The 9474-nt window shown below is 41.3% G+C and overlaps 2 long non-coding RNA genes across 3 annotated transcripts; both read left to right on the top strand.

Annotated features, from left to right (window-relative positions):
* Positions 1-455: 455 nt before the first annotated feature.
* LOC120560253 lies at positions 456-2375 on the top strand. Of its 2 annotated transcripts, XR_005639459.1 has the most exons (4): positions 456-732; positions 1733-1929; positions 2013-2165; positions 2258-2375. It is a non-coding gene; the product is annotated as an uncharacterized LOC120560253 (long non-coding RNA). The 2 variants fall into 2 exon arrangements; XR_005639458.1 differs by lacking the exon at positions 456-732 and having other exon boundaries at positions 1648-1929.
* A 29-nt stretch (positions 2376-2404) lies between these two features.
* Positions 2405-4679, top strand: LOC120560251. The gene is made up of 5 exons (XR_005639456.1): positions 2405-2506; positions 2646-2817; positions 2921-3169; positions 3269-3584; positions 3684-4679. It is a non-coding gene; the product is annotated as an uncharacterized LOC120560251 (long non-coding RNA).
* The last annotated feature ends 4795 nt before the right edge of the window (positions 4680-9474 follow it).

Below are 9474 nucleotides of genomic sequence, written 5' to 3'. Positions count from 1 at the left end.
TTAAATTAAAAAAAATTTTTACGATGGATTGGAAAAGTTTGTAAGTACACCAGAAGTTTATGAACACTTGCCAGCTCTCTTCTGCTCTCTGTTGCTGCTGCTGCTACCTGCAGTTAGACGAGTGTTTAGGGACCGTCTACAAATTACTACACCAAAAAGAGATACAACAAAAATATTTATTAATTTAATGATTAAATAAGGTAATGTCTCCAAACTTACCTCAATTATTACTTGTCTCCTGCTAGTTATATTACAGCACTTACTTTAAAAAATAAGTTAAATTAAAAAATATTTTTGTTGCATCTCTTTTCGGTGTTGTAATTTGTAGACATCCCTAAGCACTCGTCTTACAGCAGCAACAACAATCGTTTTATGAGAGCATAACCTATATGTACTAGTGTAGACCTTTGGTATCATTTCGGGCATTATTACACACTAAAAACTCCTGGGTTATTTTGTCAACCCAGTTTCTGGGTTATTTGTGTTGGGTTAAAATTATGGGTTATTTTTTCAAAGAGTAACCCACTTTCTGGGTTATAGGGCTAATATTTGACCCATTGCCTGGGTTGTTTGGGTTTCTGGGTTATTTTTCAAAGAGTAACCCATGTTCTGGGTTATAGGCTTGGCGCTCTCTCTCTCTCTACAATGTATTTTTCGGTTAGTTGTCTTGACATCGGACCAGCCTATTTTCTCCTCTAAACGACACTTTGGTTCCTGGGGCAGGGAGGCGAGGTAAGCGTTTTCATCTTACTGGTAGTTTGTTGCAGAAAATGTGCTTGTTCAAACCGTGCTTCTAAAATAAACTATCTTACGTTCCATTAGCTAACTTAACTAGCTACCTAGCTTGCTTGTGAAGAGTAACTGACATTTACGTTTTTTCAAAGGAGTTGTTAATGGAGACATGTCAATGCTGTATCGTTGTTATGTTGTATCTATCTAGCGCTATGTCTGTTTGCACATTAAAATAAACGTTATCTAAGTAAGTAAGTTATCGGTTTTCATTTTTATTAAGATGTATCTGAGTCACTGTATGCTAAATTGGCTGGCTGCTAGCCAGCCAGCCAATTTAGCCAGGTTAATGATACCACAAATGTTAGCACGCTAAAACGTAGATAACATTGATTTAGCTCGGTTTAAGAAGATGTTTATGAATAAAACGTTACTAACGATAGCTAATCCACCGACCGTTAGAAATGTACGGACATTATTATTATTGGATATTTTCTTGCTGAAAAGTGAACATGCAGAAAAAGGAGGGAAATTTGTATTCAGCTATGACGTAGCCTATTTTGAATGCTCACGTTTCCATGTTGGATGTATTTTTAATTGTTTGTCAACGTTACTAAAAGTTATGTAATAAGTACTTTATGTAGTTCCTTTTAAATAAAAAATGCAAAAATGTAATGCTGACAAATCGCCGGTTCCCGCCCGGGGCTGTGGTGTACCTCTGATTTATACACAACTCCCTGGAAGTTATCTCTGTACATTTATTTTTAAGGATGAATATACAGAAAAAATTTGTAGAGTAGATTACACTCGTTTTTAAAGGAGGGAAATTTGGGAGGGAAAATCTATTTTTTTTTTTTTTAAGGTATAACCTTTTACATAAATCAGGCTTTGAATGATATATGAATTAATCCCTAATGTAAAAACCTTAACAGTATAGAGAGGAAGGAAACAAATAGACAGGGTAAAATAAACATGTAATTGTGTATCTGTTTTTTTGTAATAGTCTGAAAGAAGAAAAATAGCCCTCAGCCTCAGCAGCATCAGCCTCCTCCTCAACACACACAGGAGCAGCTAGACCCTGTTGGGGAGCAGCCTCCGTCCATGCTGCTGGACCAGAGTCAGGAACAAACCTGAAAAACCTCTTCCGGGGCAGTGGACGTAGCCCTGGAATAAGGAACCTGAAATTCCCTCCTTCAATTGGTAAGAAAGAAAAGTAGTACAAATATATGTGTTCTACCTCAATGTTAAATGTTACTCAGATTATTTAAAATATGTGTTCACAGAAGACCTCCAGGACTACCAGCGGTACCATGAGGGCAGCTGCCCCCCTTCCAAGCAGCTGGAAAATGCACAGTCCAAAGTGTCGAGGGTCAGGTCTTTTATATTTTACCTGGCAAAGGGACAGACTGTATTGTTCAGATTGATGGCATCCAAAAGTAAGTGTGACTTTCCATGTGAATTATTGTGAAGTGGTTATGACACACACCCGATGTGAACAGTGACTAACTCAAAGCCTATGTTTCTGCAGATACACAGCCCACCTCCAGTCCCCAGGCAAGACCATCACAACGGCACATTTCTACTTGAGAACCATACAGCAGTTCCTCAAATACTTTCTGGAAACCCTGCCTGCCCAGTCTCACCTGACTGCGATGGATGTGGCGTGCGCTGCGCCCGTCACCAAAGTGCATCACAGACACAACCAGGAACGTTGTCCTGCACCAGCTGGCAGTGAAAAGCCACAATAAGGCCACACTGAGGACCCCAGAGCTGCTGGGTAGTGTGCATCCCTCTTTCCAAAATAGTGAAAATAGTCCCATCTCCAACAGAAGCCTGCCGTGCATAGTGATGTGTCCTTGTTTGTGTGTGTTTCTTCCCCTTCGTGTGCTGAAATACTTTTTCTTCTCTCCTTTCAGACTCCCTGGAGGAGAACCACACACCGTCGCCGCGGTACCGTTTTTACGGCTACTTTGCGGCTTTCACAGCCTCCATTACGGTCATTGCCCAGGGGGATTGGTAACCTGGGTTTGCGAGGTCAAAGAGGCCGCAGAGGTGCACAGGCCTGGCGATGATGGTTTTGTGATCTCTGTAAGTATAAAAATCTGTGTCCTGTTGTCTTCACTGCTTGTGAGTCTGTTGTTTTTGTTAATGTTTCCTCTGAAAGAGTCCGTCCATTTTCTGTGTATTGCAGATCAGGGAACACAAGACTAACAAGTCCTTTGGGGTGGCCCAAATGTTCTTAGAGACTGACGAGTTTCGATGGCTGGTTCGGTGGCTGCAGCTGCGGGTGGCCAGCAAGCCACCGAACCAGCTGGTGTTCTTCACGGCTGGGAAGGGCCCATGCTAAAACTTCTTGCACCACCTGCAGGTAGCGTGGGCGGAGATCTGCCTTAAAGGGTCCCCCAACTTCACTGACCTGAGGACCGCTGTGTCTGCTCATGTAAGTTCTCCTCAGTCATTTATCTGTTCATGCTGGATTTCATTAAAACTCTTCTGGCTTAACTAACCGTAGCAATCTTTTCTCTTCTACTGTTTTAAGGTCAAGAACAACCTTCTGTCGGGCAGCAGAAGATGGTGGCCACCTTTATGTGCCACAACATGGCCACCGCTGACTGCTTCTACGCCCTCAGCCTGAACGTGGCCCAGTCAAAGAGGTTGAGGGAGCATTTCCGCTAGGCCCTCACCCACACCGTGCCCTCACCGGAGCAACCAGAAGCCTCCTCCTCCTCCACCAGGAAGAGTTACCGCAAGCCTGAGTCCTCCTCCAGTTCCAAGACAAAACCCCTGCCACCTACCAGGAGTCAGGGACCTCGGGACTGGAGAAGGAGAGGGAGTTTATGGCGAGGCTGCAAAATGTAAGTAAAACTCTAAGATATGTACTTTAAAGACTCAGGCCATTTATGTCTGTTACACCAGACCTCACTCTGTGTTTTGTGTTTGTGTTTCCTCAACAGACACCAGAGAAGGCCCGAGAAGTCTCGTGAACACGCCAGTGTGCTTCAGCCTAACTTGTGTGGTGGGAAATGTCTTCAGCCACACCGGAAAATAAGTTTTGTTTTTAATACTTTGCTTTTGTATGAGCTGGATTATACAGTACACCAAACGTATTATGAATAACACAACATGGATATTCCATTACTATGGGTTCTTACTGACATTTCAGGACCATTTATGACGGGTCGGGATATTGCCATCCTTGTGTAACCCAGACTAAAAGGTACACAGGCATAGATTCACAAGGGAGTGGAGGGGGGCATTTTATAGCATTTTGATAAGATGCATAGTGATATTAATCAAATACAGTAATGCACACAAAAAAACTCTATGGTTTCTATGGGAGAAAAACAAACATTATGTACATTAGCCATGCCCTACAGGAATTGGGATTTTGTACATTGATACATTTTGAAACCACTTCAATACATGATACATGATGTAAGTTCTAATATCTAAGTTTTACATAAATTAAATAATTTGCACATATATCTATGTGTATGTTGTCAGTCATTGTACATTTAGGTTGAAATTGAGTGATTCTTGACATTGAAATTATATCAAAATATGTCAATACATTTTGACGTAATTTTGACGTCAATGTTTGATGTCATATTGATGTTAAATTGACATCAAATGCTCACTGGGAAGTGTGTGTGTTTTTATATAGATTTTAATTTAATTTAATGCAATACAAATGTAAAAGTGCTTAAAGTGTGTAATATAATGTAAAACAATGTTTTATTTTCTGAAATAAGGCATACTGGCATAGTAACCCAAGTTAGGTTATTTTTGACCCAACTCCTGGGTTAAAAAGGGACCAACTAATTTCTGGGTTATTTCAACCCAGAAAATTGGGTTGTTCTTTTGACCCAGAAGTTGGGTTATTTTACCGAAACATTTGGGTCAGGTATTTAACCCAGAAGTTGGGTTATATTAACTACACTGTTGGGTTATTTGAACCCAAGATTTGGGTCAAATATTTAACCCAGAAGTTGGGTCAAAAAGAATAACCCAATTTTCTGGGTTGAAATAACCCAGAAATTAGTTGGTCCCTTTTTAACCCAGGAGTTGGGTCAAAAATAACCCATAATGGGTTATTTTTGACCCAGGAGTTTTTAGTGTGTAGTGGGGTCATTTAAGAGATACAAACGTGGATCCATTAGCCTCTGCGCTAAGCTATTCAGCGGCTAACGCTACTCTACGCTAACTCGCCCAATGTTAAACCCAGGTGAAAAAAGCTTCTGGGGGGGTGTTTGGCTCGAGGTCATGGTGCAAAGGACCCTAGGGTGAAATTACTCCGAACCATCACTTTAAGTCTTATCACCCAGGAGGAAAGGATCTCTACAGAGATAGACATGAAACATCCCTGAAATCACCATCACCAAACCCACCAGACTCCATGTAAATAATCAGGACTTTTAGCGTGTATAGAGCCAGCATATCTCCACATGTAAATGGGTGAATTAAGGGTTTATTTCAACCAAGCCAGAGTGGTGATTGTTGGAACAGTAGAAATATGAACCAAGACGGTGTTTTGATAGTTTTATTTAGTTTCTGTCCAATTTGAGTGTGTTTTACAATGATAAAATTAATGATTATTTACATGGAGTCTGGTGGAGTTTGGTGATGGTGATTTCGGGGCTGTTTCATGTTAAACTAAAAGGATCTTACTCTTTAACTAAAAGCTCTATCTCTGTAGGGATCCTTTCCATAATGTTGTCGGACAGACAATACTAATCTGAGTCTGTCAGTGATTTAAACAGCATATTATTGTTTAAGGCCCTTATAGCCAAATGAAACTCCTGGCCTGGTCTGATTCACTGAATATTTGCCCCCTCCCCCATGTTTTAGGAAACATGATGTATATATTCCAAAGTTCTCCATTAAGACTTCCTACAACCTGAATGATGTGCTGTCAGAAATGGGAATGACAGACATGTTTGGTGATCGGGCAAATTTAACAGGCATTTCAGAGGAGCTAAGACTGGCAGTCTCAGAAGTAAGTAAACAGAGCATATGTTTTATGTTTTTTAGGTTGTTTTAGGTTCCACTTGTCTCACTTACTCTCTGTTGCACTACAGGTTGTGCACAAAGCTACGCTGGATGTGGACGAGGCCGGAGCCGATCGTCTGAGCATGTTCACTTCTGGCTTCTGGGACCCTGTCCCTGTGTTGAAGTTCAATCGTCCATTCATGGTCCTCATCACTGAACGCAACACGGAGAAAATCCTCTTCTTGGGCAAGATTATCAACCCAACCATCTGATGGATCATCACTTTGTATCTGATCGAGCACAGCTGTTGCATCTCATATAAAGGAGTCAGAAAAAAAGTTTGTTTTGTTGTCTCTTGCTTTATTGAGAGTGTAAACAGTTTATATTTAATAACCTTTGAAGGTAAAATAATGTAGGGATAAAATATGATCAACTTCCATAAGAATTTGGTATTCTTTACAGTTTTTTACAATTGCTTACACACTAAAATTAAAACTTTCCCACAATTAGCAAAACCTTAGACTCAAGGAGCAAAACACTGGCCTAGATCTGCACAACTGTAAGCACATTGTCAGCTTCACACTTTTTGCAAAACATCACACACAGTGATTGCAAAACACTGAACACACTTGTATGCATTTGACACAGAAATGTATCATGATGTCACTTCCTTGCAATTTCAAAGCAAAGGCTTTCAAATGAACACACATGAACCAATTGGTTAAACACAGCTACACACAAACTACACACAATTAGCAAAACACCTTTGCAAAATGAAACACTCTTGCAAAAACTATACACTAATTTATAAAAAAACATATTTTGTTACCATATGAAACACACACCTTTCATTTGACTTAATTAAGTTTGAACCAGATACACACTGCTGTTGCTAACATAAAACACTTTTAGCAATTCTACTTCTCAGTGATTAGAGTACTGTAAATGAAGTACACCGAGACATTTACAATAAGTTCACCAAACACTACACAAGACCAATGCTGCAGACTGAGGAAATATAATTTATTTCTCTCCATATACCCAAATCAGTCGACATGGAGAATCAACAACAAAACATGTCCCAGTTTTCATTCTATGACAGTAGTGTGCATAACACTGTTAGCTCCACAAACAACAAACCTAAAATATTCTATCCAGTACAGGTTACAATCACAGAAAAAACAGACAAAACAAAAAAAAAAGATCTGAAAAAGTACAGAAAATACTCAACATTATCTCTTCACCTAGCTGGATCCGGCCAAGAGAATTTCATCAACATCACAGGAGATATATATCCTCGTTGGCAAGACAACGTGGGAAGAACTGTCTTGAATGTCGAATCCATCCTTTCACACCTGCAGCGTAGATTTGGTCACAGGCGTCCTCCATGGCCTCAATGAGGGGTACCTGAGCCTGGGGCCTCAATGAGGGGTAACTGAGCCTGGGGCCTCAATGATGGGTAACTGAGCCTGGGGCCTCAATGAGGGGTACCTGAGCCTGGGGCCTCAATGAGGGGTAACTGAGCCTGGGGCCTCAATGATGGGTAACTGAGCCTGGGGCCTCAATGAGGGGTACCTGAGCCTGGGGCCTCAATGAGGGGTACCTGAGCCTGGGGCCTCAATGAGGGGTACCTGAGCCTGGGGCCAGAGATCGTAAACCCTCGCGTGAATATGGGCCCCCTTCATCCTTGTCGTTCTCGACCCTCAATCCTCAATTGCCCAGGGAGGGGTATCAACAGAGCTGATATGGTGTAAACAATGAGCAGCTGATTACTGTAACTGGAGACAGATTTTCTTTGACCTGTTTCCTTGTCTAAATGTCCTTATGACAGATGCCGCTGTATATCTACTAAGATTTGGCTGACTCTTAGTCCAGTCTCCCTCAGCGTCAATCCGTGGTTCACAACATGGTCCACTAGTGTGCCTCTACCTCTGGCTGGGCCTCTTCCTCTTCCTCTACCTCCTTCTCCTCCTCTGTGGATTCTCCCTCTCACTCTCATTCTTCTTCTTATTCTGACTCCTTCCATTTTGGTTGAACTTACCTGCTGCATTTTATATAGTGCTTAAACCTGATTGGTGTGTCTACAATTTAGCAGTCATGTGTTTGCGTACCTGGTGGCTGTGTTTAACCAATTGGTTCATGTGTGTTCATTTGAAAGCCTTTGCTTTGAAATTGCAAGGAAGTGACATCATGATACATTTCTGTGTCAAATGCATACAAGTGTGTTCAGTGTTTTGCAATCACTGTGTGTGATGTTTTGCAAAAAGTGTGAAGCTGACAATGTGCTTACAGTTGTGCAGATCTAGCCTAGTGTTTTGCTCCTTGAGCCTAAGGTTTTGCTAATTGTGGGAAAGTTTTAGTTTTAGTGTGTAAGCAATGGTAAAAAACTGTAACAGACCACCTTTCTCATTTTCATGTAAGCACTGGCTATCCTCCTGATATTGTGCACGACCTCTTTGAGGGTGTTGTTCCAGTCGAACTAGCACGCTGTATCAGTTTATTGATTTCCAAAAAATACTTCACTCTTGAGGGCCTTAACAAATTGATCCAGACATTTCCGTACAAATGGAGGGACAAAACTAATCGCCCCCATCCAATATCACGCTTTTTCTACACTACACTATAGGTGGCAACGCACATGAAAATTGGGCCTTCCTCAGATTTCTTCCCTTGCTGATTGGACACATTTTGCCAGAAGGTGAGCCAGCATGGCAGGTTATTATAGATCTTAAGGACATAGTTGAGTTGGTTGTGGCTCCTGTTCATACAGAGGAGACTGTTGCATATCTTGAAGCCAGAATCTATGATCACAGACACCGCTACATTGAACTCTTTCCACACATGAAGCTCCTACCAAAGCATCACTATTTGGAGCACTATCCACAAATGATTCGTTGCTTTGGACCTCTAATTGCTCTGTGGACTATGAGATTTGAGGCTAAACATAGCTTCTTCAAGCAGGTCGCATGTCATACAAATTGCTTTAAGAATATAACTCGTTCACTAGCTATTAAACACCAGTTCATGCTTGCTTACCACACACATTCCTCCAGTCTCAAAAAGTCACCCTTGGAGGTCACTGATGTCTCAATCATCATCTGTTGATGTCCTTAGTGAAGGAGTAGTTTCAGCTATGAACCAGAGATACCCAGATGTGACTGAAGTTCATATAGCAAAAAATGTGTTTTGAAGTGGTATACATTACAGTGAGGGGATGCTTATTGTAAACGGATCTTTAGATGGACTGCCTAAATTTAATAAGATCATTCAATTCTGCGCGTTCTGAAGGAGAAGTTGTGTTTTCTAGTGAAATATGTATGTGCTTGATATAGGGAGCATTATGGGGGGTTTGAGCTGTCTGCATCACCCACTAGAGAGGTTGCCCTAATTGAACTTGATGACTTGGTGGACCCTTATCCCCTTGCTGAGTTGTGCATGTCCGCTGACAATTGCATTCATGTCGTGGTTCCTCGCGGATCTATTTTAACTAGGCTTCTGTTTAAAATGATTTAATCTTTGTTCATAAATGGTGGTAAATGATTGGAACATCCTGCAAGGTGCATGCAGCCATGCACAACTCAGCATAACACCGGCGCTGCTGGTGCGTCTTTTGTTTTCTCTCTCTCTCTTCTACCACACACAAGCAGGCTACGCCCACACATGCAGACTGTACTATGTAAAATCAGACATTGAGCTCCCCCATAGAGCCAAAATGGTGGTAATTACAACACATTTTTAAAAATGGCTGCATTTTGT

The sequence above is a fragment of the Perca fluviatilis genome, chromosome 6 (genome assembly GCF_010015445.1).
Source record: "Perca fluviatilis chromosome 6, GENO_Pfluv_1.0, whole genome shotgun sequence".
Classification (NCBI taxonomy): domain Eukaryota; kingdom Metazoa; phylum Chordata; class Actinopteri; order Perciformes; family Percidae; genus Perca; species Perca fluviatilis.
Note: the sequence above shows the minus strand (reverse complement) of the source record. Positions and strands in the feature narration are given on the sequence as shown.